The sequence below is a fragment of the Parasteatoda tepidariorum genome, chromosome 8 (assembly GCF_043381705.1).
Source record: "Parasteatoda tepidariorum isolate YZ-2023 chromosome 8, CAS_Ptep_4.0, whole genome shotgun sequence".
Taxonomy (NCBI): Eukaryota; Metazoa; Arthropoda; class Arachnida; order Araneae; family Theridiidae; genus Parasteatoda; species Parasteatoda tepidariorum.
Genome location: NC_092211.1, coordinates 44711837 through 44733490, shown reverse-complemented (window position 1 = coordinate 44733490; position 21654 = coordinate 44711837). Strand labels below are relative to the sequence as shown.

The following is a 21654-nucleotide window of genomic DNA, read 5'->3' as shown; positions in this document are numbered from 1 at the left end:
GTTGAAACATTTTGTAAAATAGATATATAAAATTAAGCGCATTTTGCGCATCCACCATAAACAATAACAATAACTGCTGAAATATTTTTTACATGTTACTTAATTGTTATAATTTAATTGATGCGGACAGAAAAAAAAATTAAATCGTTTTGGTGTGTTTTAAAAGTGATTATATAAAACAAACCATTAGAAGAAGATAGAAGTTTTAAGAGTCTATTAGAAATATACATTTATTCATGAAATCTTTAATCGTTCATAAATAATAAAGCAAAGCACATTAAAAAATTTTAGATCCACTTTCGACGTAATGACAATTATCGACTATTCACATCGACTATTATGACTATTCACATATTAAATTACAGTCGACTTAAAGAAAAAGGATTTTTATAACTTCATAACTTATCAAGCACGAAAAATATTTGATTCAGCATCGATGTAATAACTATTATAGATGTTATAACTGTTACCGATATAATGACTAATCACATAATGAGGAATAGTAGACTAAAATAAATAAAATTTTTATTCGCTTATAAATTATCAAGAATCGCACAAAAAATGCTAGATTCTTCGATGTAGTGACTATTATCGATGTAAAGAGTAATAAATATAATGAGTAATAGTATATTGAGAGAAATAAAACTCCACTTTATATATACGTAGAATATGGTAATTTTACTTTGAAAAAAAGATAAATTTTAAAAATTGTTCAATTCTGATATTCAAATATTTTAATGATTAGGAGTCAATTTTATCAAATTAAATCTAGTTAGTGTACTTAAAAAGGAAAATAATTTTTAGTACTGTTTGTTTACATAATGGAAATTACCATTTAGTATGCTTACGATTATCAATAAATAAATAACAAGACAAGTCACAGGATTATAAAAGATGATGAAGTTTTTGACGATTTAATGAGGAGATGAAATTTCAGGAAAAGAGACCTTAGTCTTATGATAAAAATGGTATAAGCAGATTTTCAGAATATAAGCAGTAGTAAAAAGAAATAAGGTTTAAGGATTTCTGGAAATAAAATTTTAAAATTTTAAAAGGAGGAATAAGGCCAGGAAATTTTTGAATATAAGAAGAATATAAAAGGAATAAAGTTTCAGACTAAATCAAAAGATTGTGTTTCAAGATATAAGAAGAAAAGTAATAATAAGGAGATGAAACTTCAGGCTTTATGAAACCTATACAAACAAGAAATAAAAATTTGGACGTAAGGAGAGGAATCAGGAGAAGAATAACGAAGGCATAAGAAGAATAAGCGAATGAATATTGAAGATTTAAGATAACAATTTGATGCTATTTCGGGTCTGTAAGTAAAACTTATAATAACTTAATGGTTAAATTTAATTATAATCATAAAATACATTTCTAGATGTAAAGAATATTTGCAATGTCAACTAAACAAAGCGATTATTTGTTATAAATGAAACGAATATTTAAAATACAAAAAGAAAATTAAGAGAATGAATAATATTTCATTCTGAGAATGAATATTCAGAATATAAGAAAGGAATTTCATTTTCTAGCATTCATGTGAAACCTATAAGGCCTTAAGAAATAATTAATTATAATAAAATAAAATATATATTTTTGATGGTTAATAACAGTTATGTAACTTTAATAAAGATAACAATCAGGAAAGACGAAACGAATATTAAAAATATAAGAACATAATTTTTTTAAGTTTGATAATATTTCAAGTCTTTAAGAGAAAACTATAATATCTTAAAAATAAATAATTTTTATAGGTAATAAACAATAATTACAATGTAAATTAAGGAAAAAACCTAAAATACGATAATATAATATTTTGGATTTTTAAACGTACATTTTATATTTTAATAGAAAAGTAGATGAGTAAAACTTTCTTATATCACTTGATAACAAAATAAGGACTATATAATTCATAAATGGTTATTTATACATGAATTATAAATGTAGGTATTTAAAATAAGATAGAAATATAATGAATGTCACCATGCAAATGAGGACAATGAAGACGATTTTTCTTTCCATACATATTAATGATGAATGATATGAATTAGTAATGAAATGAATGTATTGACGGAAAAATAAATAGGAATCTGTTACGATTTAAGCTATTAAATGGCCATAAATAATACCATAAAAAAAAGTCATTAATTTTCTCATATGACTAGTCAACAGAAAAATGAGCATATATTTATGAATGTTAATTGATGCATAAATTATAAATGTAGGTATTTAAAATACGAATGAAATAAAATAAATATTTAAAAGCAAACGAGGACAATACAGATGATTTTTCCTCCTATAAAACTTAAGTAATAATGAATGATATGACGAATTAATAATTAAATGAATATAGTGACGGAAAAATTAAATAGGACTCCGTAACAGTTTAAACTTATTAAAAAAAATACGTTTCGAAAAAACTTTGTTAATTTTACTTATTTGTTTAGTCAACAGAATAAGTCAATTCATAAATATTATTTTTAGGTACTTAAAATACGAATGAAATAAAGTAAATATTTACATTCAAATGTGGACAATCAAGATGATTCTTCCTGCTATAAGAATTAAATTAGGCGTATTGACGGAAAAATAAGTAGGAATTTGTTACAGTATAAGCTTTTTTTTTTTTCTTTAAAAAAAAAAACTTACTTTTTTAAAAAAAGGTAGTAAAACGTCCTTATATGACTTGTCAACAAAATAAGGACTACATAATTTATAAATGTTGATTGATACATAAATTACAAATGTAGGTATGTAAAATACGAATGAAATAAATAAATGTCAACATGCAAATGAGGACAGTAGAGACGATTTTTCCTCCCATAAAAATCAAATTAATAGAGTAATGTATTGACGGAAAAATAAGTAGGCATCTGTTACTGTGTAAGCTTAACATTTTTTTTTTTAAAAAAGTATACCATTAAAAAAAAAGGTACTCATTTCGTCTACAAGGAAAACAATGATCAAAATAAAGAAAAGAAATCAGGAATAAATTATAGGAATTAAAAGAAACAGATCTCCGTCGTCGAAAGACAAGTAAAAACAAATGAAAAACAAGGAAGAAGATCTTTTAACATCGAAAAGATCGCCAATAAAACAGTAAATAAGAGAAAATAAAAATATACGAACCGGAAGTGTGTGACTGACCTGCGCAGGAGACTTGAACCTGAATGACTACTAAATTCCACTTTAGGTAAACCTGTTCTGCACAGAAAAACTTGTACTTTCCAAAAGTTTCGGCACCAACGGCAAACTAAAAATCGCGTGGCACCCAGGAGAGAGGTTTCTTAACGCGCCTATCGTTCAGTAAAGTTTAACTACACCTCACGTCGACCGCGAGGAGTAAATGATGAGTTTTTGTTATTGTCGAAACTGAGTGCGGAGAAGTTGGCGATAGCGGAGATTTCTTGGGTTTCTCGCCAAGAATTTTTTTTTTTCCAGCCAAGACAGCTTGCTGACTGACTTCGAACGAAAGTGGATGATGAATCCTCTCCGCGTAGCGCATTTAGTGACTTTTAGAGTTTCAATAAAACGCAAAAAAAAGTTACGTTTATTTTGCGAAGGAATATATTTATTTTAGATGATGAGTTGCAGCATGTATTTGCTTAGCACAGAAATGACTAATTTTCTTAAAATTGATTCACTTAAATGAAGTAAAAAATATAATTTTACAAAACAGACAGGATTTGAGAAAATATTTATAAAAATAATGGAAAAATAAAGTGCAGTTTTGTGAGTAACACGTAAAAAAATCTTGACAACGAAAACGAAATAAAATAAAAAATGTTTAAGCTACTTTTTAAATAATTAAAATTAATATTTACATAAAAATGAAGTCACAGTATATTTTAAATATTTTTCTATACACTGTCTTTTCTTTACTCTGTAAAAAATTCTGAATCAAATTACGGTATAAAGTACTGGCACTTTGGGTGCATCATCCGTAAAATCAATTTTATCATAAAATCCATTTTTACCATTAAATATTATTCTGTAATTTTTATAGTGATATTTGTTTAATTAAAAGTGATTCAGAGATTTTTTTCAGAGTCTTTTCTATACTCTGTAAAAAATTCTGAATCAAATTACGGTATAAAGTACTGGCACTTTGGGTGCATCATCCGTAAAATCAATTTTATCATAAAATCCATTTTTACCATTAAATATTATTCTGTAATTTTTATAGTGATATTTATTCAATTAAGAGTGATTCAGAGATTTTTCGGTAATTATTACTGCGAAAATTACGCTTCATCAGATTTTTTGTCCCGTAGCATATTATAGCAGGTAAAGGATTTTACGGTAAAATATACCGGCACCCTGAGTACCGGAACTTTTTACCGTAATTTGACCCAGAATTTTTTACAGTAACAAAAATACTACAGTTTCCCGTTGTTTCAAAAATAGTTTAGACCTTGTGAAAAGTAAAGTGTAAATACTTCTGTATCTTTAAGGAATAAAATGTATGTTAGGTTCACCTTTCAAAAATATGTAACTAATTTAATCGTAACACTCATTATATCTTAAACAATGCATATGCTCGTTAGAATATATCATGATTTTAATATAATCCAAATGCGAACATTCCTTAATTATTTCTTCAAATAATGTCATAGTCTTCATCAATATGAACAACAAATAATTACATTTTTCTTAATGTTTTGCTTAATCAACTTTGCAAAATGTTCATTTAAGGATTTTTTCAAAAGTATTTTGCCAAAGTTTGTTTCTCTTTATAAAAATTATGTATGAATACATAAAAATTACTGTGATGTAAAAAACAATCTGGAGAAAAGGTTTTGTTGGGTTTTTAATACGCTATTACCACTTTGAACACAAAATATATTGAAAAATTAATTAACTGATTTTTTTTAAATACTACTTTTATAAATATGTAAATCGAATTATTACATTTTCTTCGCAATTCTCACTTTAAAAAAAACTTTGAATTTGCCTTTGAAAATTTTTGAACCAACTTATTTACTTTATTTTGTAACCAGCGTTGAGCAGCCAACTCAATTCTAAGTCACAACTATTAATGTTCATCTCCGTAGTCTTGTAATTTTAAACTCAACCCTGACCGGCGTTGAGCAGCCGACTCAATTCTAAGTTGACAACTCTAAATGTTCAACTCCGTAGTCTTGTAATTTTGAACGCAACCCTGACCGGCGTTGAGCAGCCGACTCAATTCCAAGTTGACAACTATCAATGTTCAATTCCGTAGTCTTGAACGCAACCCTGAAGCCACATTTGCGTTAAGTGGAGAGGTAATCCACAAAAACCTTCCACGGTTTGCCCGACGGCATGGGAGTTTTAATCCATGATCCGTCTACCACTGAGGATATTTTACGTCACTCACTGCGGTCGGTGTAAGCCGGAAGCAGAATTCATATCAACCAGCCACGGCTTGGCACCTCATATGAAGGCGAACACTCTGTCCCCTGAGCCACCGCTACTCTTAATGAACTATTTGATAATTCTTTATGAAAATTATATCTAAAGTCATAAAAATTGCCACGGTAATCTAAAAATATTAATTAAGTTCCCAATATAAGCTACAGACAGTTATGAACGCTATGAGCAATTAGAAGTGATAAGTATAAAAGCAAAAATTTTCTCAATTTAAGGAATTCATTAAAGAGCTTTTCTTTTAATTTAACTGTTATAAATTAAAAAGAGAGTTGAGAAAAAATTTAATTTTAATGTTAGTCTAGACTCTAAAGCCATCAAAATGCAAAATAATGAATTATTAAATTATTAATTCTGATTCGTTACGCATCATAACTTTAATCGCTCTTAAATACAGTCGCGACAGAAAGAAAGAAAATTAGTCTAAGTAATTGCAAGTAATTTTGACGGAAGAATATTACTTTTAAACTGAAGTGCTTGAGTTATTCATATTACTCGACGGAAGATAAAAAAAAAGGGAAAAGCTACGAACTAATGAAAGATTTCTTTGTTGATTTCGGCGGAAATATCTTTCGCAATGTGGTTATGTTAGATAGAATCACCATGGCTCGCCTAGCTGGAGAGTATCCAAGAATTTCATTTTTGGGCTAAAATATTATACTCAGAAACCAATTTCAAGGGCAATTCGTCAAAATATAGACACAACAAGGTCGGTTTGATAGTCAGATATTTTCTACAATATTGTCGTGATCAGTGTTTTAGCCTTGAAAAAAGCGCTTAGTATAGAGATAATTTTTCCTTACTTAACACTTTATAACTGTTTAGACTCAACAGCATTATTTAATCATAATGAGTCATGCGTTTCTTTTATATTTTTTTTAAAAAATTTATATTTATCCTTAATCACATAAAAACAAAATTGCAATGATTTATGCGCTAAATTCACGTCGAACAAAAGATAGATGAAACAGATTTGTTTTCAGTTGACAGCATAAATTTTTATAACAAATGCGTATCATGAGAGATAACACGAAAATTTACATCTAATGCGTTTTACAACATATAACGCCAAATAATTGTAAAACATGCGTTTTGCGTCCAAAGCGACTAAAATTTTGCGTCAATTGTGTTTTTTCGACTGATGACCGAATGAGTCAAATGTGTTTTGCGACAAATAACCAAAAATTTGTGGTAAATGCGTTTTGCAGCAAATAAATGAAAAGTTTTATCAAAGGCATTTTATGACAGTCAACCGAAGATCTGTATCAAATGTGTTTTGCGACAAATAACCAAAAATATGTAGTAAACGAGTTTTGCAACAAATAAATTAAAAGTTTTATCAGAGACATTTTATGACAGCCTACCGAAGATGTGTATCAAATGTGTTTTGCAACAAATAACCAAAAATTTGCAGTAAATTCGTTTTGCAACAAATAAATGAAAAGTTTTATCAAAGGCATTTTATGACAGACATGTAATAGTTTGGTTAAATGTGTTTTGTGACAGATAAGCAAAAATTTGTTTTATGCGTTTTGCGACAGACAACCGAAAATTTTTATCAAATGCATTTTACGGCAGACACTTGAAGATTTGGGTCAAATGTTTTTTTTCTCCAGGTAACCAAAAATTTGTATTAAAGGCTTTTTGTGAGATACACCCGAAAATTTTTATCAAAGGCATTTTATGGCAGATAACCAAAGATTTGTGTCAGATATATTTTACAACAGACAACCAAATATTTGTATTAAAGGCTTTTTGTGAGATACAACCGAAAATTTTTATCAAATGCATTTATGGCAGGTAACCAAAGATTTGTGTCAAATATATTTTACAACAGACAACCAAATATTTGTATTAAATGTGCTTTGCAGCAGGTCTTTACTCATATGATGACGGTTCACCGGAAACTCTATATTTCAAAATTATAGTTCATATAACCACTCATTTAGTAAAAAAAATACAAAACTGAAAACTAAATTTAACCGAACAAATTGTTTTTATGCCATGCTCTAACTTATGTATCAAATAAAATTACTAAATTTTATCATATTATTCAGATTTCAACACACATTATAAAACAATTTTTTATTCTTAATTTTATCAAAAACATAGCCAAAACGCTTCGGTAAAAATTAATAAGATTAATGGTGTTTTGATAGAACTAGGCACACAATAAAACCATATTCTGGTACTTCTAAACCACATTTTTTACTCAGGGTAAAATTTTATGAGATTTTGAAGCCTAACCATGCTCTAAAAATATTCAGAATTTGAAGCGAAATATTACAGTATTTCTCTTTAGCCTTAGTATATTGCTAGTATTCTATACCATGAAAATAGAAATTTTTTTTCAATATATAAGAGAAAAATGACTCGCACCGCAATATGCTGACTAGATCTAAGCTCTTGCAGTTTTTGGGAAAAATAAGTGTGGCTCACACTTTTTAATCTAAGTTTCCAGACCACTCTTCTGTCCAAAGAAATTGACCAAAATTGACGAATTCGAAATACGAACAATATTTTTGCTACAAAATAAAACGTAAAAGTGCACATTGAAAGCCAATGTCTTCTTTGTTTTCTTAAAATAAAGTTATTAAGATATGTTGCAAATTATACATCCGTTTTCCCATAACAAATATTTGCTCAAACCAACTACACTGTTAGAAATTTCTCCGAAAAAATGGTTAAATAACAATTTATTTAATTGTTATATTACGATATTCACACAAAGCTGTCAAATAACCACAAATAAGATGATTTTCAAACTGGTAACTGTGAGAAAAACCTTTAAATAATTTCTTTCACCTAATACGGTTAAACAACCAGATTTTTATTGCACCAACTAGGCCCACCTAATGAAGCCTCTTAGTTCCTTGCTGCTGGGTACATATTATAACCGAGAGGGTTAATCTGTCAATCGCGTGACAGACGATTGAGGGTTCGAATCGCAGCGTTGACACGACCAGAATATTTCCTCAATTCCCTTCAACACATACAGAGTTTCCAGTGTCTTGAACTTCCTAATTTGTGATCCTGGACTATTAAAATACAATACTCTTATTCACGAATAGATAGAAGCACCATGTAGCTGCTATACACAAAAAGTCTAGTAGTTCCCATCTCTTACGATAACTGAAATAACCATATAAATTAATTAAACCAAATTCTACGGTTCGTTTGATAAAACACAACTCAATCATAACCTAACTCCAATGCTTAATACCTAAAGAAAAGTCTAGCGCTAGTGTTCGATTAAATTTCTTTTTTTACGGTTTTGAAACCATGCTAGTTGCAAATGGTTAAAAATTCGTTTGGGTTTTGCAATCATGGTTTTTCAACCATACTAATTGTAAGCGGTTTTAAAACTGTGAAGTTAAAAATGTATTTTACAGTAAACTTTACGGTAAATTAGATGAACAGACTACTGCCGGTTATTTTACTGTAATTTTAGAAAGAAAATTCCGACAGTGTAGACATTTATAAATTCGTTGGTGCGGTTAACTTTGCAAGACCATTCATTCTACGAACGAAGTAGTATAGAAATCGAAGAAAATGAAGATTATAGACGTAATCGGTCGCAGAGAAGAAATCGGCAATCGCTAATTAAAACCACGGGGTCAAGCATGGCAAACTAGGAAAAAGAGGACTGTTTCAGGGGCCTATCTTTAAATTTGTGGTTTTTCGTTTACCACAAGTGTGAATGACCTGTCTTCTTCCGCATGAAATGAGTATCCTGCTGTAAAATTTTATGAGTTTTTGCTCTGTTTGAATAGCAGTTACGAAAGGATGTGCGCCAGTTATCAAGTGGTTGAGAAGGACAGGAGATCTTCAAGAGTACTTGAGGATGCTATCAAGGCATCTGAATAATCTGAATCTGATATTTGGCAGGTGTTCGGCATTGTAAAGCATGGTAATGGCTTATCACTACTTTATTCATCACATTAAGAATGACTGTTTTATCACCCAATAACTGTTTTGTAAATTGTTGAAATTCTTCAATGGGAATAACTGAAAACTTAATCAACTGTTGTTTTAACATTGATGACATCCAAGATAGTTGCTTTTTATTTAATAACGACTAAAAGAAAAATTTATTGATATAATAACGACATGACTTAATATAAAATTTGTAAACTTCAGCTATTGAGAGTTTCAGTTATATATATATATTGATTGAAAAAAGATGCATGGTCAAAATTATCATAATATGGTAAAGTTTATTGTGTTTCTGTTTTTATGGGAAAAACGAAAAGCTCGGTAATTTTTAATGAAATGCTTTGGTAATGATTTTGGTAAAATACGGTTTTGTAAATTTTGGTAAAATTTGGTAAATGTGGTAAAATTTCGAAATTTTATCATGATATATTAAGGCATGACGCAAAAACCATTCATTCTATGAAATTTATTTTTAAGTTCAATTTTTTACTAAATGTGTGGTAGACTATAATTTTGAAAACCAGAATTTCCGGTAAACCGTTACCATATGGACGAAAACACTACCAAATGAATGGTTGAAATATCGTATATTTTGGTTTTATAGCCAGAATTATCGTCTTTTTATTCCAAAGAGGTAATGACCATATAGTACGTTAATTTTACCAGAATTTTATTCTCTGTGCATCTGGTAGAGTTTCTGTTCATATATTGTTTTTACTGTTGGTAAAATCTTAACTAGCCAAATTTATTGGAGATGCGAACTTTATGAATTTAGTAACTATATACTAGCATGTTTTACTTATAAATTAATAGCTTATATAAAGCATGGTAGCATTTGTAAGGAGCAATTTTATGTTAAAAATAATTTAGCATAAATAAATTGAAAAATAGTTTTGATACCATTATCAAATGACCATCAGTTCCTTAATCATTTAAGAAGCTTAAGAAACAGGTGAAATATTAAAAGGTCACGAAGAATGCTTCCAGCTATCAAGTTCTGATTGTCACAAAAATTCTTTGCCACATAATATAGCGTAATTCCAAATCCTGGTCAGACATCGGAATTTCTTGTTCTCTAGTGACCTCTACACCAAACATAGTAATAAAATATAATAAAATTAAAACATGAATTTTTCGAAGTGTAGCCTACGATTTAGAGCTAAATGATACATGATGATATTTGAGTATGATAAGAACGAGCAATAATGATAATCGAAGAAGCGTGAAATATTGCATACATTTTGCAACATTGCATTCAGCAGTCCAATTGCTATAACATGTAAAATACAATTTCATTATTTAATCTAATCTTGTGATATATTTGTAATAAAGATAAAAGAATTTTCATTAAATTTTCGTAAATCAAAAAATAAAATTTATTAATAAAAAAGAAAATTTGAAAGTTTCTTTCGATCCTTATATACTTTTTTTTAACAAAATTATCCACAGTATTATTATGCAACTGCTCGAGGAAGTCAACACCAGTGTTGCCAATTTGCGATGCCTCCAGGGGTCTGTCTAGGTTTTTCTGACAGGTACCTATTTTGTGAAAATTTAGACGTAATTTGTGAAAAATTAAAAATTATATTAAGAAATCAACACAAAAATATGGATTTATCGTTTCTTAAGGGATACAAAAATGAAATTTTAAGAAAAAGTATTTTGTGAAACTACCGTTTTTCCAAAATTGAATTTGTGAAACTACCGTTTTTCCTAAAGTTGAATTTGTGAAGGTACCGCTAAACGGTAGTAAATTCGGCCTGGACAGACCCCTGGCCTCACAAAAGAAATTTGACCAATAATTAAAAACGTTACTCAAAATGGCCACTTTAGCCATAGCTTTAGCTCCATTTATAAACTCGTCCCCTCTTTCCTGCTTTGAAATTGCTTAATAATGTCTTATAGACGATTTGGCAACATGCACTTCTCTTGGTAACAAAATAATATATCCTAAAAACTGAAGACCTAATTATCTCTAATTATGAATGATATCTTTTTAGGAATTATTATACCTAATTATAAATAGGCAGTCAGTTTTTTTATCTAGTTATTTTAGATCTTTAGTCATATATTTTCCTAGTGATTATACTCTAAAAAACTTTAATATTAACGATAATAATAACTGTATAATGGACTAAAAAAGATGAAGTTGAAAAACTTTTGGTAAGAACAATAATTTTGAAGCTAATATTAGCTTCATAAAAATAAATACGAGCGAGCATATTATTAAAACATATCAACGACAAAACTTCCAAACATCGCCGAAAAAAATGTTAAAAGAACACAGAAAATAATTGATTTTTCTCCAGTTTTGACTTTTTCCCGCTAAAGTTGATGCTTTGTATCGTATTTCTTTCACTTTTAGAACGAAGCTTGAAGTTTACAGCAGTCGGTGCGTCTGTCACATCGCTAGTCCCATACCCGTTAAGGTTGCTAAATTTAGTGGAGACGCGAACGCGAAAACCAGAAACTCTCATCGCTTGTAAAATTTTTTCTGAAGTGATGTTTTACAACAGTGCTCAACTGATGGATGCCGTGGCAGGCTTCTCTGGTAGAGATCATCTCTGATGTTTGGGAAAGTTGTGCAACAAAGTATACTTTCTTGAAGATAAGCATTTGATTTACGCATTGAGGGGGCCTCCAGATGGGTTTTTGGTCTGAAGGTCGTGTACCTGCTTCTAGGCTTCCTCTTCTGAAGCCAAAGACCTGTTCAAAATTCAATTTCTCATCTTGCAGCAAGAGGAGAACATTTTGGAAAGGGGGGTCTTTGACTTTGCCTATACTTCTAAGTGTACTTTTGAATTTATAAGGGTTGAGGCCTTCGTGAAATTCACACTGCGATGCCATATTTAAAAGTTCATTCAAGTGTCCTTGATGAATAGAGTTATTGTTGATTTAAATGAAAGTTCTCAGCTTCACTTAGTGTCTTTCGCAACGTGGCCGGATATCGCGAAATACTGGAAAATTTTGCTGTCAATAAACTTAGCTTTGAAATGAATATTGCAAATGAATTCCCTTTCCATCAAGCATTTCCAGAAGAAAAAAATTATAAACAAAGGTTTTAATACTTATGTTAATTCAGATAAAAGTTCAAAAAATGACTTTATTTCTCAGTGTAATCGGGTATTGAGAAACACTAGATATGATTAAGATCTTTTATTTGTATACTTTGTAAATGAACGAAAATATACTTTATATCAAGTATTATCAGTAAAATAAATTTTTTTCATAAAAAAGGAATTTTGTTAATTTAGATAAAAATTTACATTTCCACTGATGTTTTACGCAACATGGCCATTATCGCAAATTGTTGAATATGTTATCAGTTGATATAAACCTTTGATTTGTAAACACATTTCATGGAATAAATTTAAAAATGATTTTACTTCAAATCAAGCATTGCTACTAAAACATTTTTTAACCCTTTGACGGAGATGGAACACCGGTGTCCCTTTTATGCATGTTTTGTCTGACGCTCTTATTACAAGTAAATATATAATTTGATAATTTTTAATTACAAAATACTGTCTAATAGTTACTAAAAAAATTTTAGACTATCGGAATTATATTTTTACTAAAATCTAAAATCTAAAAAAATAGTTAGAAAAATTTTCATTCATATTCAAAAATTTATCAGTAACTGGTTTTGTAAATTTTAGAAATTTCAATAATAAATGACTGTTTCTCTTAGATCTAAAAAACTGCAAACTTGAAAAATTATTGTTTGGAAGTGAGCCGTGTTTGAAAGATTTTACTGTTAACGCAGAAATAGACACAGGTGTTTCATGTTGTATTTCATAACCATAAATTATTAAAATGCTAAATATAATATTTCTTACTTATTTTGACCTAAATTGATACAAAATAATTATAAAAAAAACTATGAAAAGCATGTTTAATAAAATTGTGCATCAAAGGGTTAAAACAGCTTTAGTATGTTTATTTTTAAATCAAACAAGAGCTCACTTCTCTAATGCTATATTTAGCAATACAGCAGGATATAACACTATACTAAATACATTATAGTTAGCAAATACCACATTGATTTGTGAATTAAATCTTAGCAAAAAAAAAAAAATTCCTGAAAAAATTTTAGATTTTTTAAAAATATACCTTTTTTTAATTAAAATGAGAGCATACAATATTTCACTGGAGCAATTCGTCAGATGACTGAATTTTACGAAATACAATAATAACCAGTCCATATCGTTAATTTATTATTTTGTTTTAAAATAAAAATTGTAAAATATTGAGAAGTCCATAAAAAATTTAAAATGTAGAAATCACTTTTTCAAAAACATTAATATTTCATATTTTTCACAGACTAATTAATAACTCAAATGAGAATTAATAACTGTATTCTATATATTATATAAAAAAAAGCAGGTTGATTTAATATCAAATAAAATTTATAAATTAAAATTAAAAAAAAAATGCTTAAATAGAAATTCAAAATTGATTAGGTACTTAAAAACCTCCTACTTCTTTCTAACACAGCATGGTTATGCTTTACGCAATTTTTAAGTATTTCAATGTTTCGCAATATTTAAAAATTCGGCAAAAAAAATCTAATTCACAAAATTTATCCTTAAATTAAATTTGCAAAACCTTTTTGAAAATCAGCAAAAACGAATATAAATCTTGTGATTAAAAATAATTTTTCATACATAAAAAAAAAAAATGAAAAAGTTTTCAGAAACTTACATTTAAACGATTTTATTTAAAAAAAAAATCACTAAGAAATATTTTTTTTAAAAAATCGAAAAATATCATTAATAACTACAAAGGCACAAGAATATAAAGACACAAGTATTACAATAAATACCAAGAATAAGTCTCTAGTTAATCAACCGCAAAAAGTAAAGGACAAAACACATCAAGACGACATAAATTATATTGCAATACAATAAAAAATAACTAGCATCAACCTCAATTGGAAAGAGGCGATGAAGAGATCTGTCGCCAAATGTGCCAAACTGGCGCAAACAGATTTGGGAGAAAAATAGAGAATTGATTAAATGAGAGATGAAATGGAAGCCGTCATCTGGTGAAGTTCAGTGTGGCGTTTACGGCAGGTACGATCAACAACTGGGGCGTAGTGTTCCTTTTACCTGATGGACTTTAGGCCAAGGTTTGACTTAGTGAACTTTCAAATGAAAGTAGAGAAAAGAGGCACTATCAAGAGGGCACCTACTAAACTAACCTCGGATAGAAAAAATAGCCCAGTTATCATTAGAAAAGAAATTTATAAATTATGCTACCATATAAAATGTGAAAAAATAAATATATCTATGTACTAATAAAAATGGAACTGTTAGAATCATTTTTAAAATTCATTCTAAAAAAAGTTATAAATTTAGTATGAAATGACGACTTAGATACATTTGTAATTATTAATGGTGTTTTGGATATTTTTTTAAAAAATACTTGGAAGTGTTTTGCGGTTCCAAAAAAATAAGAATAGTAAATAAATAAATAAAAAAAATTGCAAAACAGATGTTTATTTTATAGAATAATTATATTTCATTTCAAGCTGGAAATATATTTAAATCCATACAAGTACATTAACTAACATATGGTAAATGATAACTAACGATCTGGAATAGTAAGTTATGCAATGTTCTGAAAATAAAGTAACAGATCTAATCCAATCGAATCGAAACTTACGTCCATTTGAGAAAATGCAATATCTAAAATCTGGAATAGTAAGCTATGCAATGTTCTGAAAATAAAGTAACAAATCTAATCCAATCGAATCGAAACTTACGTCCATTTGAGAAAATGCAATATCTAAAATCACTATGCATAAAAATCAAACATACTTTAATGATATTTTATTGATTATTAGAATTGAATAAAATTTGAAAATGGATGTTTTGCTATTTTATATGGTTGCAGCAAAGTAAAGTATTAGTTAAATGAACTTATTAATTTAATACACAGCGTAATTAATACAGTATTAAGTTAATTATACTTTATTCATTTTGAAATGTTATTTTGATATTCAAAACGATACATTACAAAAAATTATCATTTAAAATCAATTACTCTACGGAAATTTAACAACTGACAAAAAGTCATATTAAATCTAATATTACTGAAACAGAAAACTTTTTATTTAAAAAAAAATTTTTTTGACTTCAATTTATATGTAAATAAAATTAAATATTTAAGTAAATTATATTAGTAATAATGAAAAATGCGTAAATTTTACAAATATATATTTTTTAAAATACAAATGATATGATCAACAATAAAAGAAACGTTCATCCGTTGATTCAATACCTCATAGAAAATCAACACCTCATAGACATCAAGATCTCATTTTAATTCAGAAATTTTTTCACAGTATTCCTGTACTCGTTTCTAGCTTTTTTTTTGTAATATGCCACACATATTTGTTCTTGTATAATACATAATTTGTAATAAAGAAGAGCAGATTTATTCAAAGAATAAAGATTATATTGCATCTTATTTAAGAAACAGCATCATGATTATATCATTACGTTGGCATTTTATTATTTCTCCAATAACAGTGAGGTAAGAATTTCAAATTAAAGAACTCAAATTTAGGGAGGAAATAATGCAAAAAGATTTATTTTCAATCCAAAAGATTTAGTTCGGTAATAAAAAAAAAAAAATAAGAAAAACGAAAATAAATATGTTGTAAGATTTCTTTCCTTACATGACAATTATTATTTTTTTTTAAAAACCTACTATTTTTAGCGGACAACAAACAGATTAATAAAAACATATCAGTAGAACATTCTAGAATTTTAAAAAACGAGAAAAAGTAAATTAATTATAAAGAAAATAAGGAAGGAAATTTGTCACAAATGACCCAGTTTATATCAACACATAATAAAACTTGAAGAAATGAAAAATAAGGATGCCATTATATAAATGTTATGTAACCTTTTAAGACATAATAATTTGGTGCTTAAAGTTCCATTTCCGTTCATAAAGTAATTTTTTTTTATATTAAAAATGTTTCTGAACTGATTTTTTTTGTGGCATGCTACACATAGCTGTACAGTAAATCAGTTCTTGAAAATTATGTTAAAGATTATTATTATTATAATTCTTATATATAATAATTCTTATATATAATAATTATTATAACTATTATAAAATGAAAATTATTTTAAAGTCATAATTATTATTATATAAAATTATAAAATTTTATTAAAGTTCTATTTATGTTTATAGAATATTTTTTTTTCATATTAAAAATGTTTCTGAACTGATTTTTTTTGTGGCATGCCACACATAGCTGTACAGTAAATCAGTTCTTGAAAATTATGTTAAAGATTATTATTATTATAATTCTTATACATAATAATTATTATAACTACTATAAAATGAAAATTATTATAATGTTATAATTATTATTATATAAAATTTTTAAATTTTATTAAAGTTCTATTTATGTTTGTAGAATATTTTTTTTACATTAAAAATGTTTCTGAATGCATTTTTTTGCGACATGCCAGACGTAACTATTCTGTAAATCAGTTCTTGAAAATTATATAATTTTCTTATCTCTTTAATTAAGTTAATAATTTTAAGTGATAATGAAGATTTATGATTTTTAAGATTATGATGAGTGGTATTTAAGTTAAAAATGAAGTTTTAGTGTATGATACTTCAGTTTCAAGATTTAAAAAAAAGGCTAAAAAATAGTTAGTCATAATTATTTATTTTTTCCACAGAAAACCAAAAAAGAAGTAATATTTTTTTAAAGAATTTAAGATTTGCCTAGTCATGTCTTTAAGACTTTTGGTTTTTAATTTCAATTGCACTTGATGCCAACTTAAGTTGTAATGATAATACTAAAATTTAATTTTAAAACTATAATATCAATAATACAAGACTAGCAAACTTTTCTTCCGAAGTTGCTTCTTACTTCTAAAACCATAAATGTTAATATATACAAAACGTATCCATCGATTGCAAAAGTTGCATATTTGCTGCTTTGGAGAAGCAAATTCGAATTTTCGTTTCATTCAGGAGTTCTTTAATTGAGTAAAACAAACAATTTAATATGTCATATTCCTCAATGATATATCAATACTGCATTATGTATGACAAGTGCGCAAAAATTAATAAACTAAGCATCCTGAATAACTTTTAAAGTAATGATCGGATCTTTACGTCTTAGGACTTAATCCTAAATATTTGAGAGGGTTGCCTTAAATATTCCACTTAATTAGTGTAGACGACCTTAAAGTTACAAAATCAGATACAAAAACGAATTTTCCTTGAAGAAACATATTTTTTTTACTACTGATTTAGATTTCGGAACATCCAAAATACAGGGGTAGTCGCAATATGGGAAATATGGTCTCCATAGTTTGGTCAAGAGATCCTAAGTTTGAACCTCCTAATATTAATTTTACTTTTTGTGCATCGAGAAATTTTTCAGTGAATTAAAAAAACTTTTTGCACGCAATTATAAAATTCGTTTATCCAAATATAATTTCATGCAAAAATTAACTTGTAATAAATATTTATTATTTTTTATTATTTAATTTAATAACAGTTGGGAAAATTTTGAAATGTATGGTGTACAACTTTTTACATCATTTTAAAGAATGTAGTTTCACATTGCATAATAAAATTGGTCGAATAGTTCCTGAGAAAACGAATGTTAAATATACGACTTCTTTATCTGCAAATTTAATTTAATTCATAGTTGAGGTCACCCCTTCAAATTATTGAGATTGAGTTTTAGAACGTGAAGATCTGATCATTAGATAAAAAGTTATTCAGGGTGGAACGTTTATTTTTCTGACCACTGTACATTGGATTGTTTCATCTGTTTTAAAACAGTTTCTTTTGTAACTAAATATTATAAAATCATTAATATATATATATATATATTGCATTAATCAAATTTTATGCCAATCTGGTATTTCAAACATCAGTGAACAATGCTTTAAATTAAAATAAGTCGATCTTGAAGAAAAACCTAATAAAGGCAATTTGAAACATGAAAAGGTTTAGCTTTCGTCAAAACAAATAACAAAATCTTGTGATATCATGCATTATTTTATTTTTACATCATTCAATCTAAACGCGGATGTAATAAAACAGAAAATCGTCGTGCAACTTCCCATAAACAAAGAAAACTTTACAACAAGGGAAAAATGTAGAGCAGTCAGGTACACTCCAAACCGTAAATATACCGAACATAAATCTATAAAAAAAGATCAAACAAACAAAATGTTAAAGAAAAAAAAAATTGCGATAGGTATTCCCTTCAGACCCAGTTCATCGACAACTTTAAGGGCTAACTGGTTCGAACAGATGAAGGTCGGTATTTTGACCTAAAAAACTAAAGCTCTGCTAAAAAATAAAAATTGTTGTTTTGTTCGGGTTCTGGTCATCACAAAACCACCCAAAATCTAACTTACGCAATTTTTATAGGAAGAGATTTCGTGAGAAAGGGTTCTATGCCCGAGGAAGAAACAATTGCTCAATAGTCACCTGGTAACATTGCAAGATAGTCGAATCGTAATCATACTTCCTAGTTATGGTGTTCCTATCATATGCTGGAAGAGTTCTGTGGAAGAGTTTAAGGGATTCCGTGAATTATTACTTTTTATAATGAGTGATGAGTTTTGAAACCTCTAATTACATTTAGATCCAACCTATTCATAATTTATTTAATCTTTCGGTTATCCTTATCTTTTAAGTTACTTGAAGTAAAATGCCAATGAAATATAAATAGCATTTTTGAAACAAAAATATATTTCTTATAACAATATATTGAACAAATTTCGAAAAAAATAAGCATTTATGAAATATTAGATTAGTATTTCCCATCGCGCTTATCAAATCAAAATAAAAGAATTAAACTCTTTTTAATGAAGAAATATGTTTCCCGAATATCCATTTTAAACATTATTTATTTAAAAAGTCGGGTTTCCACCAAAGAAGGTTGATTATTTAGAGTTTCGTTGTCGAAAAATATGGGAACTTCTGTACTAGATCAGCGGTTCCCAAAAGTTATGAGGCGAAACCTTAGTGTTCCATGGAAAGATCACATGGGTTCCGCGAGTTAGGACCCTTTTTTTTAAAACAATAAGGATTTTCTTAAACCTATAATAGGTTTGTATCTGACCAATAATACATTATTTCTTCAATATTAAGATTATTTTTTCGAAATTATTTATGTAAAGTTTTAATAAAAAAGAAACAACAAATTTTGAAAAATATATTTTTTTAAATAACAACTCATTGAATAAATTACTAAAAGATAAGCATTTAAAAATGATTGCATCAGTATTTCTCATCAAACTCTTTAATTCAAAATAAAATAACTATATTCAAGAGTAGCGAATTATTTTTCTCTGATAACCATTCTTACGGTTAATAACAGTTCTTTTTCAAAAACCATAACTCAGCTCATAAAATTCAATTTCAACTAATACGACAAAAACTACTAGACTTAACTTATACAGTAAAAACTACTAGACTTAACTTATACGGCAAAAACTACTAGACATAACTTATACGGCAAAAACGTAGTCACTGGGAATTCAACTGTCTAACATAAAACCTAATTTTAAGACTTACTGATGAAACAATAAAAAAAAATTTATTCACATTAAATGTTTCAGAATGAATTTTCATTCCTTTCTTAACATATTTATATCTTCAAATGAATTTTCTTTAAAAGTCAGGATTCCGTGAAAAGAAGTTCGATCGTCTAGGATTCCGTTGCTGAAAAAAATTGGGAACCGCTGCCCTATGCAAAAAGTGTATTTATTTAGTAGTGTCAGATGTTTCTACAGTTCCAATGTTAAATTTTTCTAGAGTTTAAAAACAAAATTGAAAACCACTGTCCTTGACTAAAAGTGTATTTATTTAGTCGAGTCAGATGTTTCTGAAGCATCTAAATCGAATGAAATGTTATTTTCTTGATTAGTCTCACCTTTTCTAAATCAGCTGCAATTCTTCACTTATGATCAGGATTGGTTAGTCTGAGGGTTTATCCAAGCAAATATAACATACAGATTTTGCAATCAACGAGTAGCAACCAACATTTAGCCGTTGATTTTATAGTTAACGTGTAAAATGTTAATGTTACATGCCATTTTTGTTGTACATTTTCCCAGAGAAAAATAAATCTTTTTTTTTTAATCCTTTACCCTTTCTTTACGAGGGGATTTTCAAATTTTGAAATTGAAAATTAAAGAAAAAATTTTTTTTTGGTTTTTAAGACAAAAAATTACTAAAATATTAAAAGAACTTATTAGGATATAGACAAATAATAATGAGAAACAATTCAGGATATATGCCGAAATTATGTGACTTTCAAAACTTATCCAGCTATAGTAGAATGTAGAATTTGAAAGAGATGATAATGAAACATTTGTTAATTATAAAATATGTATAAAAATATTTACAAAAATAGTAGCATTTTTGAAAGAAAAAAAAACAATAATTATTGGAATTTTTTTGAAAAAATCTATATTTAGAAAAAGAGAATTATGTTTCTAAACTTGCAAGATATCATTCAATGCGTCAAACCATTTTGCATTACATAATATCGTAGTTACAATGCCATACGCTAAGTAAAATTAAAATTTCATACTACTACAGATTTAAGAAGAAATATGCATGTTTAGATATTGTTGAATTGTTAATTTTTGACCAAAATAATTTTACATTTGAATTACCTTAAAAAGAGTAAGCGAACGAATATAAACCTAAAACAGTGTCACTAATTTATTTATAGTATGTATGTTTAATAAAAAATCATTTATATTCGAGAAATAGAGAAAAACAATATTGTATAAAGGAGTGGCTAAGACTGACAGAACATTAAGATATTCTAATTCTTATATACTTCAATATATTATGTTCATAATTATTTTCAACTAAATTTCTTAAATATGGTTCAGTCTTAGAAATGCTTAACATAAAAAACTGGATGGTACTTTAAGATCTGTCCTATAACTTAAAATTCCAAATATTCAATTTTTTCTATGAAATATCAAATATGAAGTGTCCATATTTGCTTAATTCTGCACATCTTTGATTCTTGATGAAATGCTCTTTAACGAACGTCAATAAATTATCTTTTCAAATAAATAAAATCATTATTTGGATGTTTATTTGTTTTCTTATGAATCAAAGTCAAATGAATTTATGAATCGAAGTTTTTCTTATCTTAAGTATATAGTAGTTGATACTCTGATTGAACTAGTATTATGATATTGGAAGAATTTGAAAATGTGTTTTCTTTATTTTTCCTTTATAATTAATACTTATATATATATATATATATATATA

General features: G+C 27.5%; 1 protein-coding gene across 5 annotated transcripts in view; it reads right to left on the bottom strand.

Moving 5' to 3' along the window:
* LOC107437715 (solute carrier organic anion transporter family member 74D) overlaps positions 1-21654 on the bottom strand; it is a 258380-nt gene that overhangs the window by 86152 nt on the left and 150574 nt on the right. The window contains exon 1 of one of the 5 annotated variants that reach the window (XM_016049834.3): positions 3136-3354. The exons of 3 other annotated variants lie outside the window; for them this stretch is intronic. The gene's annotated coding sequence lies outside the window, so the exon portion shown is untranslated. Of the gene's footprint in view, positions 1-3135; positions 3355-21654 lie in introns of those variants that run through there. One more of the 5 variants, XM_071184717.1, reaches the window with a different exon arrangement.